Source organism: Pocillopora damicornis, chromosome 2 (assembly GCF_964200805.1).
Source record: "Pocillopora damicornis chromosome 2, jaPocDami1.2, whole genome shotgun sequence".
NCBI classification, from domain to species: Eukaryota; Metazoa; Cnidaria; class Anthozoa; order Scleractinia; family Pocilloporidae; genus Pocillopora; species Pocillopora damicornis.
This window is the reverse complement of record NC_142671.1, coordinates 26,187,457-26,211,475: the sequence shown is the minus strand read 5'-3', so window position 1 is coordinate 26,211,475 and position 24,019 is coordinate 26,187,457. Positions and strand designations below refer to the sequence as shown.

Here is a 24,019-nt window from a genome sequence, read left to right as displayed (position 1 = left end):
AATTGCCTTCAACAGAAAAGCCATTGAGATGTTCTTTCAAAAAGTCGATCTCTAAATCTCTTAACATTGTTGGCTTTTGGTCTTCATCCATGGCAAAATCTTCCAGGAAAAGCAAACTACAGTGCGAAAACCAAGTTCTTGCCAAATTTGATTGACATTTTTGACAACCGGAAATCATGATACTTTTTTTTCGTCACGCAGCTAGCTACAAACCATACATATAATTATTCTTGGTGCCTTTCCAAATGCCTCTGACTCCCTCTCCGAAGCCTCCATTGTTTATTAAAGCAGTAAAAGATATGAGTTCAATCAACACTTTTGAAAAATTGCTTAAACTGTGAAGTAAACTGTTAACGTTTCGGCTTTACAACACGATTGTCTCTGGAACAACAAATTATATGTCTCTATATGAAGTATACAAGGTGTTTCACCGCTGACCGCTCATATTTGGGTCGTTTTTTCTATCCCCGCTCGTCGCCCGTGATGTAGTAACTCCCCTTTGGAAAGGCTTTGGCTACCATTATGCCTCCTAGAAGCGATTTTAGGTCGAAAAAGAGTTTGAATGTAATTACTTTTAAAGGAGGAATAGCTACAAGAAAGTCGAAGTTTGGTGTTCCAGTTCGATATGCCGCCCAGCAATTAATTGATACAACGCCTGAAGCCGCCAGATCTTCTCTAATCACGTGCGGTGGTTTTTCTCCAGACCAAGAAGACCTTCCCTCATTAACGAATATCATGCTTCGGAACCAACGAAAGATCTAAAAGTAAAAAGGTACGACTGAAGCGCAAGTTAAAAGCTTACCATTAAAGGAAAACCAGTGAGTTTTTAAAGGGATTAGAAATCCCAAAACATTCAGAGAGTTTTCCTCATGATTTTATAATTTAATGTGAGACAATATTATGACTTTTTTGGGAAACAACAACAAGAATGAAACTTAACTTCCTTGGGCTATGTCAGATTCATTACAAAAGGCTGAGCCATCTGTATTCAACTATTGACTCATGGTAGAGTTTACCAGTTCTTCACAACTAAACAGAGAAAGAGAGTAATTTTTTTGATTGGGAACCATGTCATACTTGCATATTTATAACCTTAAGGACAGTAATATTCAACTTATGGGAAAAACATTAACCAAGAACACCATGTGAATAATGAACAATGCCATAGGATAACAATGTATGTTAGATTGGGGAGGGGAAATTACCTGTCCATAGGTATTATTTTAGTATTTTAGCAGTGAGCATCTGAGGGCATACATTAAGATGGATGTTTCAGCATCAGTATCCAAAGTCATCGCATGAATAAAACTTGAAAATAACTTCAGAGCTTATATCTCTCTTAATTAATTAAAGGTTCCTTAGTCATCAGGAAAAGAGTACTTGTTCATGAATGCCAAAACTTAGGATTAAAGAAAGAGAACTACCTTGGCTGGAAGAAAGATGCACTTCTCAAGAAAAAAGAAAATGTGAGTATTTATAATCAAAGCCGATTTAGCTATTTTAAGTTGTGTCATATGCAGTGACACAACTTAAAAAAAGAGTGGTAAAGATATTTAGTTGGTTGGAATCTTGCCATTTTTTCTGATGTGTCAATACTTGGTTTGTTTCACCATGACTGTAAAAGACCATCACAATTTTGGTAACTTGTAAGCAAACTGGGGACTCGGCAGATAAAAAGTTATTTGGAGACTCAAAGGATTTCAGATGTCTTCAGACCAAGAATCAAAATTGAAAAAGTTTTTCAATCTTAATGCTTTTGATTGATGTAAGAGATTTTTATTTACTATAGAGACTTCCTCTACCTGTAAATTTCATACTGGCTCAACAAGCTTGGATTAATATTCTCTCCCCTTGTTCTGAAACCAAACAAAAGAATTCCCCTAACTCCTTGCTCTTGTTGCTACACAAAATGTACTTCAACAACAACAACATTAAGGGAAATCACTCATCATGCAATATTACAAAGACAAAAAATGCTCTGTGAACACAGTCATAGCATCCCTGGATAGCCTGCCTCAAATTTTACTCGAATCCAGGTCTGGACATTTTCATCTTCAAGATAAATTTATGGCATTTTTCCTCTCTTCTTTTGCCCTTTTGGAAGACTTAAACAAGCTTTTTCACCCAGCCGTTGAGCATTCTCTGCTGTGGCCAGAACCACAGCTACTTAATGCTTTCTTGAATTTGGCACTTTGATCTTGAAAATTCTGGTGGAATAATTCAGTTATTGATTTCAAGGCTAAGGCGTGTGTGTCACTGTGATTGTGTCACTGATGGTGTCCCTGTGATTGGCCTGGGTATAAAGCTATTTGTGGTCTGAGGGGGGCAAAAGTAGTGGGTTTATCTTGATTGTTGGATTAACTTTGGCAGAATTCTTAGCTGGATAAATATTTGATAAATTTAGAGGATTTATCAGGCACAAATTATACACACAATATCACATTGCAGCTAGTAAGCTGAATTGCACAATATCTAAAGTAATTTTGGAAAAAATTTAATAATAGCATGGTCCTTAAAAACCATTATACATGATAAAGTTTGCGTTATAGAATCTATGTTAATTAGTGTCTAATTTACTTATTAAGACTTAGTTTATGTAAAACTGATATTTACTCATTGAAAATCGTTTAAACTAGGAATTGTCTTTTCCATACACAGATGGTATAAAAAAACATTAATTTTGTTTCTGTCAATTCTTGTGACCAGTCTTTGGAAGGTTTGAATTTTCCTTGTTGTGTACTTTGGTTGGTGCTTGAGTGGTAGCATTAACCTTGGCATTTAAAGCAGGCACATGAAGGCTCTCCCAAAGGGGAATGTAGGGAATAGAAAGGAGCATTAGGCAAATATATTTATGAACTTGTAAGTGTGGCTGAAGGAATTGCCACTTTCAGATGAGTTAATGGTATGAACTAAATGTCTCCATGATCTACCATTTGCTCCTTAATAGCCTCAAGTCTCCAAGTAGGGAGATTGGGTGGGTCTATTAATATCTCATCTGCATGTTTGGCCTGAATTAGAAATGCTTTGCTTGTTGGTTAACTTGAACCTTCTTTGCCTTTGTGTCTTTCAAGTCTCCCCGAGTAACAATGCAGTAGTTTATTTCCTCTCCTAGAAATCTATTCTAAGTTAATTTGCAATTAATGATGATAAAAGCTAATTATAATAGTTATCAGGAAAGTATAGACTAAATTATGAATTAAAATTATATTGAATTACAGCATGCTTTAAAAATCTACATGTACAAGTGTACAAACTAGTGAAAATTTAAATGTTTGAGTAAAAATATGGTGGTCTGTGATGATTTCTTTGGCAGCCAACAGTTCCATGATAAAATTGTAACAAAGTTCTTTTTCATGGTTTGAACAGCTACATTTATCCCTCAATCTAATGGATTTGAGGTTGACAGAACATTCTGTGTAATGGCTAGACCATGGTATCTCTGAATCTGCTTTATTTGTTTGTACGAGGTGGCCATGCCCTCTGACTGGCTTTTTCATGTGAAAAACACTTGCCTCAAGGAAATCATTGTGCATTAAATATACAGGAAAAGCGGAAAGCAAAAAATAAATGATTGAATTACTAAAGTAACTTAGAGTAGGGCAAACATTGCCAAATAATAAATCAACAACTATGTACTTACTGTCTTACACACATAGTCAAACGGAAACTGTACCACGAAGTTGAAACATTTTTCAGAGAACCATTCAGAACAATTGAAGTTGACCACATGTTAAATAATAGAGATGGTTGAGGAAAACTGGTTTTGATCTATCAGCTCATATTCTTGTCCTTTAAAATCCCTTTCTTCATCTGAGCTTTCTGATAGTCTGACATAGCCAGTTTGGATCTAGACTCAGTGATTGGTTGATCAGTGTCAGATTCAAAGAAAGATGACCTTATCGATATATCAGGTGTTGCATAATCATAGTAATAATGATAATAATAGCAATGATAATTGTTATTCGTACTAATTAACCAAAAGCACCTATCAAAGTTGCCAATACATATGTAAATTACATCTTAAGTTCAATATTTGTTAATGTAGGAACAAATCTGCTAAAATGAAAAGGTCTTAACTTAACTCTTAAAGGAACTTAGACATGCTACAGTTCTTATTTGGTCTGGTAAATTGTTCCGGAGTGAGGGAGCAATGACTGAAAAAGTGCAATTTCCATATGAGTCAAGATTATCCTCAGAGACCACTTACGATTCCTTGTTGGTGGAGTGGAGTGTCCAAGGTGCATTATTAATTAAGAAGTCAGCATTAAAACAAAGTTGTTTATTTCACCATGGTTGTAAAAAAAAAGAAAAAGAAAAAGGAAAAAAAAAGGTTATACACCAACAACTGGGCTTTACAACCCATTTGAGAGGTGACCTAAATAGCTATGGTAAAGTATGCCTCCTTAAAGAAAATGTTTGAATTTGAGAGCAAAATGTTTGTCATATGAGGGCTCAAGGCTGTTCATAGCATTATACAACTGTGTGGCATTGCATAGTAGCAGCTGTTTCTTAAAATAGGATGAATGTAGTCCCTGCAGGGCAGTATTTGTCAGCATGGGAGAGGCAAATTTTTTCACAAGGTGCTACTTATGTATGTCATCCATGTACGATTATATCATTACCCATTACAAATAAGAAAGTAAGTAACTGATAAAAGCTAATTTAAAATTACAGTAGAAAAAAATCAACATACAGTCTGGAATATCAATACAAAGACAAGACTTTCAGAAATTCTAGCTTTCTTTTGCATTTTGTCTCTTTTCTTCATGGCCTCTTTAATCTCTGTAGTGAACCAATTTGGCTGGGCTATGTTGTTCTCTCTTCTCTTTCACAGGTATCTGAAAATCAAGAACGTCAGTAAAAATTTTGTACCAGCTGTCAATAATATTATCAGTGTCCTAAAACAAAAGCACTGTCCCATGGGGCATCACTCAACTCATACAAAAATTTTTGGGCACCAAGGCATTTTATGTCTTGGCAGAAAAAGGTGTTAATCAGACTCTTTTCTTTGCGAAGTCTGACCTTTGCAGCGTCGAACCGCTATTGTTGGAAGGTGATCCAACTTATTAATATTCTTTGTTTGTATACAAGTCATTCTTTCTGGGTGACTTGTCCAGGTAAGATCTAGACACGTTCCTGAAGCGGGCCTTTTGACTTCTTTGACAAATTGGGTTAGGTGCAAATTAGTTAGTGTTTTAATAAGCATAATGGTGTTTGGTAACCTGATTTGCATTTTGGAAGTCGACATTAAAATCTCCTAGCAAAACCATTTCTTTGTTTAACAAATAGGAATATTCCTTCCGGAATAGATCATATCCATGTACCTGATAAAAGGAGTTGGGTCTTTAACTGTTACAAAAGGTCTCTGCTAAGATGAGCACGTCAACTTTATTTGCTGAATTGTGGGCATTCAGCGAAAATAGCCAACTGGTCTGCCTCCTACCAGTTGGGGTTTTTAACAAGTTTCTGTTCATTTACGATATTTGTTTCCTTATTTACAGTGTCCCCAATTAGCACAGCAGTGCTAAAAAAATACACAGACACTTAAATAAAGTTATTATTATTATTATTATTATTATTATTATTATTATTATTATTATTATTATTATTCATCTGCCTTGACTTGAAACTGGCAAATTAATGGGCCTAGGATTCAGAGCAACATCATTCGAAAGAAAAATCAAATTGGTGGCCAACATTATTTTGTTTTATTATATGCACAACCCATATCAGATTTAGACCACGTGCCATCTTTAAGGACTCCTTTGAGATTGAAGTCCAACTGTTTGCATTAGAATTTATCATCACCGCTTGGTTCAAATCCTTAGAAACCACCAAAGTCTCCAAATTTCCGTTAATCAGCAGTTTCAGACGGCTGCTTGACAACTGTGCAGCAATTAGATAAGCTAGAAGGTATATTGTCAGAGCGACATGAAGACACGACCACTTCATCGTTAGCAACCTTTGTGTGATTTGTTGCTTTAGGGCCACCAATAAAACCACCTATGGTTCCCTTTTCTGTTTGATTAACATTGAAAGATGAAAATCGGTTGCATAATTTTTTAGTTCTCCTGATTGGGATGACATTCATTTCATGTCAGAAGGTATCAGTTCAAATTTGAACACGACCTACTTTCCTCTCTTAGTAGTCAATGTCTTCCCTTCAATCTGTTCCATTTTTTCCTTGATGATTTGAGTAAGATTTCATTAGTGGATGATCTTCACAGTTGGCACCAAGGAGTAAATGATTATCATTACAACTTTGTACTCTGTTCCACAGGTTAAGAAAGCTAACCAAATATGCAGTGGCTGTGTCATCCTTGCCAAAATGGCGCACCATCTGCCCCCACTGCCACATACAGTACTCTTTCCTCTTTATTAAACTTCTTAAGGCAGAGGCTTTTTTTTCGTGAATACAAAGGTACATATCTGCAAGTCTCAAAAGGAAAGGCTTAAGGGACCTGTATACTCCTGGAACTGATTCTGCAAAAAGCTTGGCCAGTGACCAATGACCCCAAAGTTAAAACTTCACCAACGTCACTGTTTCTTATGTAACTCCTTAGGGTTTTGTATACAAGAATTTTAGGAATCTCACAACCTTTCATAAAGTGTTTTGTCATTTCTACATGGTTTATTTGGAGCTTGTTTTGTCACATCACAGCTGTTTCTAATGTTTGTGTAGTTCCTTTTGCTTAACAACCCCCCTTCCTACAACACATGGATGCTCCTAAGTTGGTTTTGACTACTTTTTTCATATTTTTCAACTTCCATCTTTACAATTTTTGGTATAATACCATTCATGCACACTCCTAAATTGGTGATATAAGCTGTCATGACTTGTTGTGAAGTTGTACCAATAAGGTTGTCCAGAAACCATCTACTCAGATCGGTCATCAGATGTTGATTTTTTGTTGCCTCCACAATGAATTGGCTAAAGTGCAGCAATAGTCTTTTTTTTCCTTCGCAATAGCTGAAACCTTGAAAGATTCTCAAGCTTTTCACTGAAATCTTCTGTACTTTACTCCTAACATGGTTTTCAAGGCCTTTTTGGTTTGGACTGAACTCTTGTTGTCCTTCACAATAATAGCTTTGAGTTCAGTGATCTAGTTATTAAAAATATATATTTTAAAAAGATCATTATTTGTTGATTACAAATATTGGACCCAACAACAACTGGTCTGAATATTTACAGAGACTTTAGACTACAGACGACAATGATTAGTAATAATGATAATAATAATAATGACGATGATGATGATGTCAATAATAATGATAATTATATTCCACATGGAATCACGGGCCAAAGTAGTAACTAAATTTGGTGTCAATGTATTTGCTTGATATAGTTTATTATTGGCACTCTAAATTAAAATAACAGAAAATGAAATCAAGTAAAGAATGCAAATCTGCTTAATCTAAAATTAAGTACAGATTAGAATCTAATTGAAATCAAATGTATCATTTAATTCACAAATCCTGTATCAGAAAGCACATCATGAGCTAGAGCCGGGCTGCAGCAGTTTCAGTTATTTTCCAGCAGGCCTGTTAAATCTACTTTTCCAATGTTATACTTGAATTAATTTAGGTTGGAAGCTGTTCTGAGACCTATGCTTAGCAAAAGTCTGCCTAAAGCTTTTAAACCACCTCAGCCAAGCTGTTCAAAGAACAACTCTGCTGTACATGTAGTCTGCATCCTCCAGTTAGCACGCATACAGACACAGAAGTGAGAACAAACCTTTCATTTTTGCCTTCTTTAGCAGCCAGTTGCCTTTTGAGTTCCAAAATTTGCTTGTCTACTCTAAGTTTCAACCAAAAATCTTTGTTTTGTAATTGATAGTGGGTTGAAAATGCCATGGTTTATTTTTGCGAAGAGAAGACAAAAGTAGCAAATAAATGTATATTTAATGAAAACAGACTTTGAACTGACATCGCATCATTTCAGATTTTTATTGAAGTTCATCACATTCCAAAAAGTTCATAGAAGATGATTACCTAAAGCCCTTACCACCTTTACTTGTCTCTGCATTTTTGTCTCCTATCATGCCATTTTTTTTCCAGTTATGCAAACTTCAATAGCCTTTATCCTATACCAGCAAAAAGCTAATATTTTCAACTTTCTTGAAATGGCTGCCAAATTTGCATGGCTCAGACCAGTTCCCTACCAATTATCAACTGAGAGTTGGCTGCTTTGGGACTAAATCCTAATAAGGTGGAACCCAGAAGCCCTTGCAGACTTTTTTGGCACCATTTCGAAAGAAACTACCGAGTCTTGTCACACAACATAGAAGGGGTGGTCTTGCCCCATCGTCTTGAATTGTGATTTCGTGAATGGGCAATACATAATGGTCAGCATACAGGGGTACCATACTCAGCTAACCTTGCTTTGTTTTGCATTTGCTGAGGTAAAATAAAACTTTTCCATTTCCGCTTGTGTGGGCGCTAAGCTAGGAACTGAGACCAATAATTTCAAACCTTAAATACAACTACCAGCCAGAAAAAGGAAACAAAATTTTGTTTTGTATGCAATTTAGGCAGCTATCTATGAGAGTTAGAAAATTAAAATAGCTAAGTGGAATAAAACTTTTGTAAAAGTGAACAAAGAGAACTAGATGCTGCGTGCCATACATCATCATTCATGTATATGGCCTTTGTAGATTTAAGACACGGATATGGTTGTAGTACTGATAAACAAATTTGACAAAAAAGTTTTTGCACAAAGGCCTGCTTAAGTAGATCCCTTCCAAAATCAAGTAGTATTCAAGGATACAACACAGAATGTTTGCCAACAAAATTTATGTAAACCTTAAGTGTGCAATAACTCTGGAAAACAAATAATTGCCAAGAAAATGACAGTAAGCCTTGATGAAATGAGAGAGAATCCTGACGAGGGAGTTACTGGGTTGATAGATTATGTTACGTGGGAAGACAGCAAATCCTTCCTGTTGAAAGGTTTTCCTCAAGAATTAACAAAACGTCTTTTAAAGGTCTTTTATAAATAAATAGTGATTGAAATAAAATATTGTGATGGATGTGATCTTTTGGCTGGGTTGAGTGAATTTGTGAGGAAACTGAATCCTTGATTTACCGCATTGGTTTGCACCAGTAGCATTCTTATCAACCTTTAATAAAATCTCCCCTAAAGAAGCTTACAAAATTTGACTTTCATTTGATTTGAGATAATCTAAGTTTCTATACGCCATGACTGCCCAACTGCTGAAAAAATTGCCACCACCCATGAGGGGTATATTCAGTGCCTAAAAAGCATTCTTTGGCACATGCAAATTTATTGATTTTTGGAATAAAAGACCATCATTAAAATTTGAAGTTCATCTGATAGGAGTTGTCAAAGAGTAATAATAATTTATTAATAAAATCTCTATTGGACAAATATCAATATAAAATTTTCATTTGCGCATTACAATATCATTATATATCTATATACAAGTTAAAAATACTATATAAAAAACCAAAACTAAGATAAAAAATGAGAAATCACAACTTTCGTACTAAAAACGCCAATTTAAATAAGAGAGTCTTTATTCTTTTTTTTATTTTTTTTTAATTGATGAATGTCATTGGTATTTCTTGAATTCCCCGCACCCAAAAAACTGACAACCAGAAATGCGGTGCGGGATAAGCAGACAATTCTTAGCCCATTTATTGAACTAACCAACTAATCACAAGACAAAAACAACTGTTTACACTGTTTAGACACCAAAAAATTAAACAAACTCTATACGTTCGACGCGGCCAAAGTAAATTGAATAAACAAAACCACTTATGATGACTGTCAATCATCAGGAAAGCACAACTAAAAATCGTTACGAGGAAATGGATTACAGGATTCCAACCAAAAAATAAATCAAAGTGCTCTGTGAGCAAACTCGTGAATTGACACATGATTTTTCAGATTATGTTTAATGTTATCTGGTTTAGGGAATTTTGTGGTTGATTGTCATATCTAGAGTACGAGCAGTAGTTCAGTGTTAGCTAATGTAGCAAAGAAACAAAGTAACGTTGGGATAAGAAGGCATTACAATTGAAATGATCATGCTATTACATTTGACAAGGTGGATGATGTCATGTGTTTTAAACGTCTATCATTTTTGTTTCTGGTTCAAAAGAAAAGGTTGGAAGTAAATGTGGGTGAAAAGTGAAATTTACTGTCTTTCGTTGTAAATATTAGAAAATCAAGGCAATACTGTCTTAATGAAAACATTAACGATTCCCTCTTTATCAAATGAGACAAAAGGGAACGAGTTTTGAGTGATATAACTAAGCCAAGCCTGCCACCGTCATTTTGGATCTCCGCCTGGGTAGATTTAGGTCACGTGCTAGGCAACGTATGATCAATAACAAGATAGAATTTCATTTCAGGCCTATTTATCAATTTTGTGGTGTGTAACTTTCGCATTTTAGTACGTTGTTTGTATGTTGAATCTTCAAATTGTCTTGAAACTTAAAAGAAAATTGTTCTTTAAAAATTCACTGAAAATCGGTAGCTAAAATTGTTTGTTTAGGTGTTATCTGATTTTCGTGTTAACTTGTTATTTCGTCAGTCGCCGGCATCTTTTGTTGCTTCTCACAGGAAAAACACACGCGACGAAACGTAATGATCAATTTTGTCCTCAATCTCACGCTATAACAGAAAAAGCTTTTGAACATCTGTAAACTCCGAGCGCTTCGCAGTAAGTGATATTTTCAATGAATCTTCGGATTGTTTTCAAGTTCAAGGACTGTAAATTACAATTTTATGAAAAACGAAGGTTGTTCTGTTATTTCAGTGTGAATCCTTGCATGCCTGCCAGTCGCTGGCGCCGCTTGTTGAAACTAAAACGAAAAAAAAAACTCTTTTAAGATTATCATTGGCTTCTTTTTCACCCCACCACTATTCATAGCAACAAAGGTCGCCATTTCGTCTGTTTATTGCTCGCCAAAAACTATAAAATGCACTCAAAAGCCTAAAATCTAAAAAAAGTTTACAGGAATCGACCAATCGAGCGAGCGAGCGAATGCTATTCCCCACATCGTATCTATAACTCGCTCTTACGCATGCGCGCAATTCACGAGTTAAAAAGAACAAAATTTAACTGTCCGCTTGTAAAAATCCACAATGAAACTTGTTTACTGTTCAGCGAATATATACTTGCTAGTTTACATATCACACTTCTTTCCCATAATCTCACGCCGGCACTTAAAACACACTGCCGACAAATGCACTCGTGCTCGGGAATTCAAGAAACCATTTATCTTTTGTTTCATTACGCTTCGCTACATTCAGGCAAAGATAAATGAACAATTCTTGAATTCCCCGCACCCAAAAAACTGACAACCAGAAATGCGGTGCGGGATAAGCAGACAATTCACAATCAGTGGCAAAAGCATTTAAGGATACAATATAAGGCAATGTTCATTAAGCAAACATATTTACAGTATAATAGACAGCTAATCGCTTGGATACCATAAGGGTACTGTCCAAAAATTGTTAAGCATATCCACCTGCGGCAAGGATTCTGTGTCATCGAGCAACGTTAGGCCATCAGAATTAATTGGGCAAATGTAAATCCCTCCATACTGCAACAAACAACACAACTCGCGCAATGTTTATCAAGCAAATCACGTACTGAAAATTAAAGAGCCAAATTTCTAGACAGCACAAGGGTATTTTCCAAAGATTCATCGACATAACCATCTGCGGCTTGGATACTGCGCCAACCACCATGTCTACGCCATACTCTCCCAGAAACTCCGCTGCGTGCTGCTTGCGAAGCACCACCTGAACGAAGGCTATGTAAACCAAATTCGTTCGAGTCCAAACCAAGTTCGGAAATCATTTGACGAAACTGTTCCCGTGCCCGAGAATATGACAGAGCAGCTTGTCGCAGCTTGTACCTGGCACCCAATTTCTGGCAGAGACAAAATAAAGACTGAGATGGTTGATGCTCTCCGCGCTCAAGGAATAACTCTAACAGTTTCACTGGACAAGAGCTGGAAGGTAAACGAGCAACTTTAACCACAGATCCCTGACGGAATTGATCGTTCTTACGCCTGCCCAGGAAAATAGACATGTGGGTGGCGCAAAACCTTAAGTCACAGGCACGTAAGTCACGCAGCTCTGACCAACGTAGGAAAGCACAAAAACCAAGCGCAACCAGCGACACCATTTGTAGATTCGGTAGAGAAGCACGAGGGTGACCATAGGAACGAATCAGCGCCCTGACGTGATGAGATTCAATAGGCTGCTTTTTCCTAGATGGACCAGCCAGGAGGCGTTTAAAGCCAGCCAAGGTCTGAGAAACGAGCGGATCGTCAACAGGATTAGGACATCCAAGTTTCTTATGTAGCCATGCAATGCCATAAGCTGCTCCAAGGATTGACGAGCGAGATAAGCCTCGGTCTGAAAGACTTGTTAAGTAGAGAGCAACTGCGGTTGGGTTAGACTGTAAAGGAGGAAACGAGTAACACTTGCACCAGTCAATCCATCGATTGGCTGCCCCTGCATACGAAGACACGGTTGAAACGGCACAGTCATTAAGTATGACAGTCTTTAACAGTTCTACAAGCCTCTGAATCTCCGCGTTGCTCCGTTGGTAAGGCGACAAGCCTAAAGTGAAAATCAACAATGTCCAAAACATGGCATTTTAAAGACAGGAACAACATCCAATCGCTACAGAACACTAAACGCGCAAGAAACACATCGTCTGCAACAAGAAACACATCGTCTGCAACAAGAAACTGCCCACATGGCAAGTAAACACAGCACCAGCACACACTCCAGCACAAGGAGGCTTGGCCCACTCGGCGTCAACTGGTAAGCAAATCCACACAAAGGATAGAGGAGTCCACTTGACTCTAAAAACGAACACACTACTGTGTCGGCAGTGCCCTCTCGGCTTGCTTCAGCTGCACAACTCGTGCGTACTAGTACAGTTCCAAGGCCACTGACTTGCAAAGAGCAAAGGCCCACACCTAGGCCAAAGAGGCTCAGATAGAACAAAAACAAATAATTAGGATGAACAACTCGTTCAAGGTACTCATCTAATACCCGAAAAAACGTTCTACAGCAAAGCTAAGGAAACACAATTCTCAAAGCAAATACTCTACACGAGGGAATACCATGCCCGAAAAGATCCGCGGCTGCGGAACCAGGGAGAAAAGTAGATTCATGTAAAGGAATCTCCTGCCAGTCAAGAACAAAAGGGTGGAAAACTCCGGGGCTTGGAGACACCAACGGCCACCTATGAGCAGACTGCCAAAAGGGGATAATGAGAGTGCCCTGCTCTCTACCCAGCTTCATGTGATTGATAACCCTGGGAATAAGGAACACTGGGGGGACCAACCAATTGTTTTCCCCTCCCCAGCTGACGGTAAAAGCATCAACAGTTTCGGTCCCAGGACACCACCACCGAGAACAAAACCTGGGCAACTGGAAAGAATTATGACTCGCAAAACGATCTACAGTGTGGGGTCCCCACAGAATATCCAACTGGCGAAAATGGACAGGGTTGAGCATCCAATCATCGGTGTCGACAACTTTCGACCAATAATCAGCTTTGAAATTAAAGTAGCGAGGTATCCACTCCGCAGAAAAGCAAATACCGGCTTCATGGCACAAACTGTAAATGGCAACGGCTTCTTTTTGCAAATGAGGCTTACTACTGCCGACGGACAAAATACTGCAGACGCTCTGATTGTCAGATCTATGCTTGCACTCCTTACCCGCCAAAAGACCGGAAAACGACTGAAGAACAAATCTAATTGCACGAATCTCGCGGAAAGAAGAGCTGCATAGGGCCTCGGAACCCAACCAGTTCCCTCTAGCGATGTGCGTACCGAATTGAACAATAAATCCCGCCCAACCCACATTGCTGGCATCCGAATAAGACAAAAGCTCTATCTTCGGGGAGGGCCTCCAGATTGGTTTGCCGCACAAACGAAAGAAATTATCTCTCCAAAAATAAAGTTCCTCTACAGCTTCACGCGTTAAAGCCACCTTGCAGCTAAGGCAATGAACGCTATTAAGGACTGTGTACAAGGCTCGGGTGCGCAAACGCACAATTGGACCTAAAGCGAGCTCCATGGAAATAAGGGTACCCGTAATACGAGACACATCCCTAGCCGTGGGTGAAACATCGTCAAGAAGCAGTGAAATCAGATTAAACAGGTGATCAATCTTGCCTGGTGGGATACTAAATTCTCCTTTGGTAAGGTCCAAAATAAAGCCTAAGTGCTCCCCTTTTTGGCGCGGTTCAAAATTGCTCTTCTCCTCATTCACTAGCAGGCCAAGGCGATAAAGATCGCCTCGCACAAGTTGCGCTTCCTGAGAACACGAATCTTTACTTGAATCGGTGCCGATACCGTCGTCCAAATAGACAGAAATCCTAATGCCTTGTGACCGCCAGTGTGAAACAACTGGTCTTAACAATTTGGTGAAAACGTAAGGAGACGTACTTAAACCAAAAGGAAGCGAACAAAACAAAAAATATCGTGGCTTACCATCGAAAGTAAACGAAAAAGCCAAATACTTCCAATGCTCTTGAAAAATGTCAACATGTTGGTAGCCATTACGAAGATCGAAAGTAAAAAACCAATCACCTGGCTGAAGAATTTCCGCCACGACTCGAAGGTCTTCGAACTTAAACTTACGCTTGGCTAGGTGCTTGTTAAGAAAGCGAAGGTCGAGAATCAATCGACGTTTGCCATTCTTTTTAGGAACTACACCTAAGGGACTGCAAACATGAACTTGGTCACGCTTGACTTCCACCGCACTACCCGCCAACAACAATAGCTCGATAGCTTCACAAACAAAAGCTCTATTATCAACAGCGCTTTTATGATTACTAAAGAAATACCTCAATGGAATTGAAACAAATGGTAACTTATAACCGCTTTCAATAACACTAAGAATAAAAGAAGAGGCCCCAATAGAGCGCCAAACATGCAAAAACTTGCGCAAGCGGCCTCGAATCCAAAACACTGAGGAAACGCCCGTGTCAAGTTCAGCCTCGCCGCGATCCGAAAATTCGTCAAAATCAGAGTCAGGTAGTCACTTAGCGGAAGAGGACACTTTACAATCCTTGATAAAATGGCCCGCTTTGCCACAACCAAAGCAGCGATAAACAGAAGCTTTTCTCTCCGGTAGAGGATTAACCAAAAGCTGACCGACATCTGGGCGGAAATCCACGATTCTATGTGATGGGCCAAAGTTAGCACCGGGGCCGCTTTTGGAAGACGTAGACTGAGACTTAAAACGAGTTCCCATTTTGCTTCTCAGACTATTTTTTCGGTTTCGTTTCTCCCGAGACCTCTCTGCTTCCTTGCGCGCGACACGAAGTTTCTTTTCCTCTTCGTCATTTTTAGTGAGGGGGTCCGCCTCAAAATATTCTACCAGCCATCCCGGTCAGCAATAGAAATAAGCTTATTTCTGTTATCAAGGAGTGACATACCTTCGTTGGCAATCTTAGTGATGGCGTCATCCGCCCCAGCCCTCTCTAAAATCTGGTTGAACTTATCCTTGACGTCAGAGTTGAACTTGAACTGTTTCTTGTTACTCTTATATTTGAACTCGGGCTCCTCCTCCACAGACTTGCGTTTTAATGAGTCGAGCTGTTCTCTGACAACCTTGACCTCTTGCGTTTTCGTCTCCAAGGCCTTTAAGATTTCCTTCGCCCACGTTGGGGGCTCAGGGCTGCGAGAAGCCGAGCGACTACTACGGTGCGAACGCTCGCGGACACTCCTTCGCGAAGGCGAAGCACTACGACCAGAACCGCTTGAAGCTGCAACATGTGAGCGAGAACTACGACGGCCTGAACTTCGAAGTTCTCTTGACCTGGACGGCCGGACAACAGGGACTTCAATGTCCGGGTTGCCTCGAAGCATGAGAACGAACTGAAGCAGGGCGACCACGACGGCCCCGCGCCATATGAACAAAATTTAACTGTCCGCTTGTAAAAATCCACAATGAAACTTGTTTACTGTTCAGCGAATATATACTTGCTAGTTTACATATCACACTTCTTTCCCATAATCTCACGCCGGCACTTAAATCACACTGCCGACAAATGCACTCGTGCTCGGGAATTCAAGAAACCATTTATCTTTTGTTTCATTACGCTTCGCTACATTCAGGCAAAGATAAATGAACAATTCTTGAATTCCCCGCACCCAAAAAACTGACAACCAGAAATGCGGTGCGGGATAAGCAGACAATTCACAATCAGTGGCAAAAGCATATAAGGATACAATATGTCTCCAAAGTAGTGGCTACCTCGACGTGTACTGCTCTAGAAGCCATACAGGTGAATAGCACTCCGTAACGTTTAAGATCCTTGCGACCCTCCCTGATCACGAAGGGGCCAAAATAATCAACTACGCAATTGGTGAATGGAGGCACTGTTTCCAATCGATCATGCGGTAATTCAGCCAAACGTTGCTCCTGTAATTTACCTCGTAATGTACAGCACGTAACACATGTAGATATTGCCAACGATACGGCTGAAGTAGCTCCGACGATCGACCACTTGCTTTGATTTCATTAGTCGCGATCCCTCTGCCTTCATGTCGGTATTTGTGATGATAGTGCCTGATAATGATTTCAGTCACGTGACCGGTTTTCGGCAGAATTGCCGGGTGAATACACTGCCCGGGGACGTCAGATAGATTGAGTCGTCCACCAACTCTAATAACGCCGTTTGAATCCTTGTATGGATCTAATTTACTAAGAGGGCTTGATGGTGTGGTGTTGGGGTTGAATTCTTGTTGTACAGCCTGTTCCAAGGGAAAATGGTTCTCGGACGAATGATTGGATACGGAATCGTATAATCTTTATATTGTTTTATTTGATCTATAAGAAAGATACAAAATTGTTGAGAAACCTAATCTAATGCGAGCGATTCATGAAATTGCACGGGAACTAACAATTCTCAATTCAATCGGTTACAAAACAAATTACTTACTTCTGTGGCGATATCAAATCAAACGTATTTCAATAACAGGTCAGCAAAACGGGTCAGCAGATCGAACAGTAATACACTACAGGTTAGCGACGTTCAACTTAAAGTCCGTAAGGTACTAAACGTTTATGACCTTTGTTTCTGATTTCGCGTTAATTAAAACGTGTCCTAACTGAATGATCAAGTTACTTAGCTATTACTCTATCGACTGTTAATCACGCGGCCAATCAAACAATCAAATGTCAATAAACGGATTAAATATCAATCAAAGAAACACAGCCTTCAGGATAACGACTTCTGCTTCATACAGTTCTTTAATTGATATAGGCTGAATTCTCCTTCCACTTCGCAACTTCCTAGTGATCTCGTCTTCATTTCCTTTCTGGATTTTACTTTGTAATAGGCGCAGATATTGGCAGCATATGGCAATTGCCTTCTAAGCGCGTTGCCAATCCGAAAAGTATGTCAATCGGTCTACCATGGTTGGCCAGGATGGTGTGACAGTAGTAGCGAGAGACACAATTTTCTTGACCTCTGGATCATCGCTTTAAAAACGTGGAAACATCTGACGCTGTTAGCGATGTAACCGAGGACCACTTTGCTGTCTGTCTTCGTCTGTTATCTCGATGTCCAGCTCCCCCTTTAACTTTTTGCGGACTCCTGCCGATGGGACCACTGCTGTGAGCTCTAGCCACGAGATGGTTACTGCTTTCAAGGGAAATTTTCAATTTTCCTAGTACGAAAGAGTAGCAGATTTTGCCATTCTCGTTTACCATTCTCAAGTAACTCCACTGCCTGTAACCCTTGAAACACGCATCCGAGAAGTGGGGGATCTCTGCCCTGACGACCCTTCCGAAATTTATTGGCTTGTAACAGCGTGGAATTGCGAAGCTTTGCAAGTCTTCTAATTCGGACTTCCATTTGAACCATTTGGACTGTATATCATTGGGAACCGGATCGTCCCATCCAGTGTTATTACGGCAAAGTTCCTGTAAAATGGTCTTGCCTTCTAGGAGGACCGGAGCGACGAAACCGAGCAGGTCGTAAATCGAACTGATAGTAGAAAGAATTCCGCGTCTTGTGCAAGGTCTGTCTTTAAGAGAGAGAGTGAAATTGAAGGTATCTGACTCTATACACCACTGCACGCCTAAGGCGCGTTCCATGGGTACGGGTTCGCGACTAAAATCCAGTTCTTTGATGCCCTCTGTTCTATCGGAGACTGGAATTTGCTGGATAACTTCTGTCCCGAAGTTGTACGGCACACAAAAGCACTCATGATGTACTGACAATTCCCGTGTTTAATAACGAAAATGAAACGAAAAATTACAAAATAACTGGCCTCACGATCCTCGTTTTGTTTGCGTTGTTTGTCCTCAAAAACCTCATTCTTTCACAATACTCTTCTGTCTCCTATCACAATTTCACTTGTCAATCATATGAATACAAAATGTGATATCCGGTTGTAACGCTAGACAGTCACGCTAGTTCCAGTCAACTTCCTTTCTGATGGACGTAAACTTGTGTAGGTTAAAGCCACCTCGTTTACACATTTCTTGGATGTCGTTCGCTAGTTCGACTGCCTCTTCCACTGATGCTACAGACTTCAATCCATCGTCCACGTCGCGTCGCGAGGAAATCTGCGGCTTAGGAACTGACAGCTGCTTCATTGTCATCAGCTGTAGCCTTGAGGGCAAAGTTGGAGCAACCTGGCGATGATGCAGCTCCAAAAAGATGGACGGTCATTCGATACTCTTAAGACTCTTTCTATGTATCACCATTTTCCCACCAGAGAAAACGCAGAAGGTCTCTGTCTTCTGGCAGTACTCTAACTTGATAAAACATCGCTTCTATGCCGCACATGAGTGCAATCGGCTCTCGACGGAATCTGCAGAGAATGCCAGCCAAATTATTCACGAGGTTGGGTCCTTGCAAGAGATGGCTGTTGAGGGATTGTCCTTGATACTGCACTGAGCAGTCGAAACTACCCTGATTTCGTTGGGCTCTTTCGGATGGTACACGCCATGGTGAGGAATGTACCAGATGGACTTGCGGTCTATGGCTGTCACCTTGTTCTGGCACCTTTTCAGCATAACCGCTGTCTATGACCTTGTTCATGAACTCCACGTAGTGCTGGCGATATGTTTCGCTGGATTCAAGTCGTTTCTTGAGGGTCTTGAGTCGGTTCCAAGCCATTGGTCGGTTGTCTGGTAACAGGAGATTTCTGTCCTTCACGGGTAGTGGCACCTCGTAATGACCGTCTTGAAGGCTGATGCCGCGCTTAACGATTTCTAGGAACTTCCGGTGTTCCTAAGAAAACTCTTCAACATACTGATGCTGTTCAGAAAAGTCCATCTCAAACAATCTCCGGACTTCAAAGGGGTTGATGACTTCCTTCGTTTGGCTATCGACTACAGATATTCCGTCACGTCTCGTATTACCAACTTCACAGGTGACGATCCTATGGCAGAAAGAAGCGTCGTCTTAGTTATCTGGAAACTGGAGAGGAGGGACTCACTGGGCCAATGATTCCCCATCCAAGTTTAGTTTTTACTGTGTAGGGGTCGTTGTCGTTTCCAAGGATAACTTCTTGGGGCTTGAGGGCCTTTAGATAGTTACAACCCATCAGAAGGCTGACTTCGACGTCGCGCTGTATAGAAGGTATCTCATCCCTTATCTTCGTTAGGTGTTGCCACTTACTTGCAATTTCAGGGGTTGGTATTTGGTTTCTCCTGGCTGGGATTGATTCTCTCGAGTACACCTTCGGAAGTTCTACCATTTGTTTGTTTGTCAAGCCTTTGGACAACCAAACCCTCGACTTTCTGCACAGGTATGCTCTCCTTACCATGCATGGTGTTAAGCTTTGGGGACACTTCAGTTCCTTCTAGTCCAAGCTCCTTGAGGGTGGAATTTGTCACGAATGTGGAGTCGCTTTCGTCGTCGAGTAGCGCGTAGACACTCACATCAACGTGTGGGCGATCCATATGGTGAACCACAACCAGCACAATCATAGAGGTGGTGGTCCCAACTTCAGGTAAACTTGTTGAGCCACACACACTATCGTCCGTGCTCGTTGACTCGTTGCTTGAAGTAATGGAAGCATATGTGGCGGTGATCGGGAGGTTCTTGGCTTGAGAGTCAGAATTCCTTTGTTTACTATTTCTTTGGGGACGCTTAGCGGTTTGAACGGAGTTGTGAAAGAGAGTTGGGTGAGGTTTGCCACACTCTTCACAGGTAAGCCGGAATCGACAGCTGCTGGACAGGTGACCTGATTTCAGGCAGCCAAAACAAAGGTCCTTGGTCTTTACAAACTCTCTTCTCTCTTCCACCCTTTTCTTCTTGAACTCCCGACATTTAGTGAGGGGGTGTGTTCCCTTGCATAGCGGGAACTGTTCCTGGATGGTGCTAATGGCAAAGCTGTCTGCCTTGTTTTGTCCTTTGCCTCTATAATCCTTTGTAGTTTCAAGGCCCTTTCTTTCCCTTTTCAAGACGTCCGGTGATAAGACTGGATCATTTGCCAAATCGAATTCTTCCTTGACGAATTGAACGAATTCGGCGAAAGACACGTTTGATCCGGATTTCTTCCGAGTATCGTATGCGTAACGACACCACTCAACGTCAACTTTGGTGTAGAGTCAAGCTCGCCACTGGATCCTACGATCCTTACAGCCTCGTGACAACGAAAGAGAAAGTCAGAAGGGGCTTGTAAACCGGCACTGTCTCCGTCCTTAATCTGTGGCCAATTAAATAGGCGTGATTTGTAGGCCTCCGCCACGTGCACTGGGTTGCCAAATCGCTGATCCTAGAGTTTTCGCGCTTCGGTGTATGCGCTTTCAGAATTTACGGGTAGAAATCCCCTTACGATCTCATTTGCCCTACCCACGGTGTACTTTTCGAGGGAATAGAGATGATTTTTATTCGATGAGACGTTTTCCGAAATGATGGAGTCGAACACCATCATAAATGCCGGGTAGTCGAAAGCATTTCCTGAGAAAACAGGTGGTTCTCTAGCTGGTAGAATGTTTCGTTTTTGCTGTTCTACTAGCAGGGAACTAAGCTCTGCTTGTTTGGTCTGCAAGTTTATTAGTTGCCTTAATGGTTCTTGAAAGGGTGTTTCGTAATTAATTGGCTGAGAATTAGCTGGATTAATTTCTTGTTTAATCGCGAAGTTTTCTCGTTGCTGTGTTTGCACTGGTGCCATAGTGAAAAAAATGTCAGGATTATCTTGAGCGTGGGTTGGCGTGACTTTTGGTTTTGTTTCTGTGGTTTCCGTGCGTGATGGAACGTAGAGATTGGGATAAATGATGACACAGATGGGTTTAGTGGCTCTTGGTTTATCGCAATTTCCTTTCGTTCATCGATCAGAGCCTCATTAATTGCCCTTTCTTTGGCTTCGGCGATGGCGATTTCCGTCGTTAATTGTATTCTTCTCATTTCACTGTCACGTTCTAAGAACATCATTTCCATTTTCAGTCTTGCGGTCTTGGCGACGGCCTCTAATTTGAGCGAGCGACCCGAACTTGCTCTCGAATTTACTGACGTTTTGCTGATAGAGGTCTTCATTCGCCTGGAACTTCCTGATTTTATCGAACCGGCTTGTGATTGACTCGATTTCGGTGCTCCCGATTGCTGTAGCGAGTGAATTTGTTCTACAAGCTTTAGTCTCATTTCGGAATAATTTCTGCCACCGATGTAGTACCAGAGATAAGAGGCCCTTCTATTTCCTTCGTTATCGATAACCTCGTCATATGCTCAGTGAGCTTCGTTAAAGGCATCCTTTAGTTTGTCAGAGCGATCTCTTTCTTCTTCGAGAACTTTCAAATTCTTGTTTTCGTTTAGCAACTTACGGACCTTTTCCATATGCGTTGAAAGGGCCAAGTAAGCATATTGGCGTGCTTTACCTCGAATTTCCGTCCAATACGACCTCCCTTTTTCTGTTAATTTCTTTTCGCGCCCTTGCGGCTTACCGCCTTCTGTATCCAAGTCTGGGACGTGCTCAACGCCGGGTGAATCATCCCATTGTTGAGAATTGATTTCTGTTTCTTCGATTTGGTTTTGTTGTTTCGCGTTTTCTAGGGATGAGTTCGACATTTGAAGACGTTTGGTCTAGCAGTTTCGTAACGGTGTTATTTTACTGTAGCGGCCGACACAAGCGAAGCGAATTTCAACGACAACTATGAGTTTCGCTAATGAAGACACACTATGAAGCAAGGATATATCTTACGGAAAAGACTTGAATCGTTGTATTAGCGTACTCGAGGTATCCAAGTACCGTAATGATTCGATTTAGCGCCCGGGGCGCTTATTTACTTTTGGTACCTCAAGGGAGGGCGCTTATTCGAGACAGGGCGCTTATTTAAGTTTTTGAGAAACAACCAAATGGTTAAAGCATAACTTTAATAAATATTAAAATAACTAACAATAACAGAAACTGTAACAGTAACAAATTGTTGAAAGTTCAGTTACTTTCAAAAGAATTCTTCATTTTATATACCGTAGCTGTAACAAGTATACGTGTACGGTACGTTGAATGTTCGTGAGTTTATCTACCGTATTCGATGTCGATGACTTCAGTGTCACTTGCGTCAATTATCAAGCTATCTGGTGCCGCATCCTCGACGTTGGATTCTGTGATCCCGTCGAAAGGATCCTTGTCGCGTGAATTGCTCATGGCTAGTTGAAAAACCTTGAGCCGTTGTAGACCTGCACGGCAGGGCTGATTTTCCTTGAAGCAGTTAATGTGTCCGTCCTCTAATCCATCCACTGCAACGGTTAGCGCGCAGCTCTTGAATGAATTGATAATCATTGTCTTGTCCAAGCCATCCCACGCCGCAAGGATCCACTTAACTATCTCTCTCCGGGCTGGAGCACGCATGTTTCACGCTGAAGTGAAAGAGTGGGCTTCACCAGCCATCCATTCATCATATTTCTCCGTGACATTTGCTTTAGAAGGCTTATTCCAAACCACGTCGGGCGCTTCGTGAATGTATTTCGTACAACTCCCTGGGACGATTAATGATCTATCTTTGACGTGTGTAGTTCTTGTTTGACTGTTTCCATCACGTGGCACTTGAATGAATCCCACGCCAAGATTCGTCGAGTAAATGAACACTTCTTACCCAGTCAAGGGTCAGTTCTTCGTTCATCCACCCATTAGAAGATGATGCTACAACACATTTAGCCTTAAATTCTTCATTGAGTAATTTGGTTTCTCTCTTAGCACCGGGAAAGACGATAAAAGGCTTCAATTTCGTTCCATCTGCTTTCGCTGTTAAGCAAACTGAAACCTTTGTCTTCTCGTGACCAGTTGTTTTCATGGCTATGGTGTTGAGGCCGATGGAATCAACAGTTGTATTGGAAAGCATGTCTTGCCAAACGGCTGTTTCGTCCATTGCTATAATGTCACTGTCACTGTAGGAGAACTTTACACGTAGCCGTCTTGCTTGTAACACATATGCGATCAGTTTGTCAATTAGTTTTTCGGGATCCTTTTGGGATTCCGTTGTCTTGCGCCGTATGCATAACCCATGTCTTGTCATGAACTTCTGCACCCACCCAATGCTTGCCGTGAATGTTGAGAAACCTTGCTTTGCTTCTGATCATTTTCTTTGATACACGAAAACTATTAGAGCGTCGTTCGTGGACCCATTCCAACAACACTTCTTCAATATCCAGATCAAAAGGCTTTCTTCCCGCCCCGGCGAGCCGCTTTCGCTTGCAACTAGCAGATTCTAATTTACTCTGGTTTGCTCGCCACTCTCGTATTCTCTATACTACTGCATTCCACGGCAAACCGTATGGCTTTTAGTTTAAATTCTGTTGAATAAGAATTGACCTTTTTGCCGGCATGAGACTGAGAAGCATCAGCCTCCATGTTTTTACACAAAGTGATCACTGTGCGCAGCTGGATACGCGTAAGAATGGGTTTAGGATTGCAAGTGAACGTGACTGCTTGAAGCTGTTAATGATTCACCGAATGTAAGAACAATGCAAATGATATAAATTATGAAGAAGAAGCGGGAAAGCAGCTACGCGCCGAAATTACCAGTGGTAAATATCTACGATTAGGG

At 40.6% G+C, this 24,019-nt stretch overlaps 1 long non-coding RNA gene and 1 pseudogene across 4 annotated transcripts in view; one reads left to right on the top strand and one right to left on the bottom strand.

Moving 5' to 3' along the window:
* Positions 1–493: 493 nt before the first annotated feature.
* LOC149050516 (uncharacterized) overlaps positions 494–24,019 on the top strand; it is a 28,662-nt gene continuing 5,136 nt past the window's right edge. Inside the window, exons 1-2 of one of the 4 annotated variants that reach the window (XR_016184177.1) lie at positions 494–818; positions 1,363–1,466. This is a non-coding gene — a long non-coding RNA (uncharacterized LOC149050516). Of the gene's footprint in view, positions 819–1,353; positions 1,467–24,019 lie in introns of all 4 variants that reach the window. The other 3 variants (XR_016184179.1, XR_016184176.1, XR_016184178.1) reach the window with 3 other exon arrangements.
* Positions 6,039–6,801, bottom strand: LOC149050517 (uncharacterized; annotated as a pseudogene).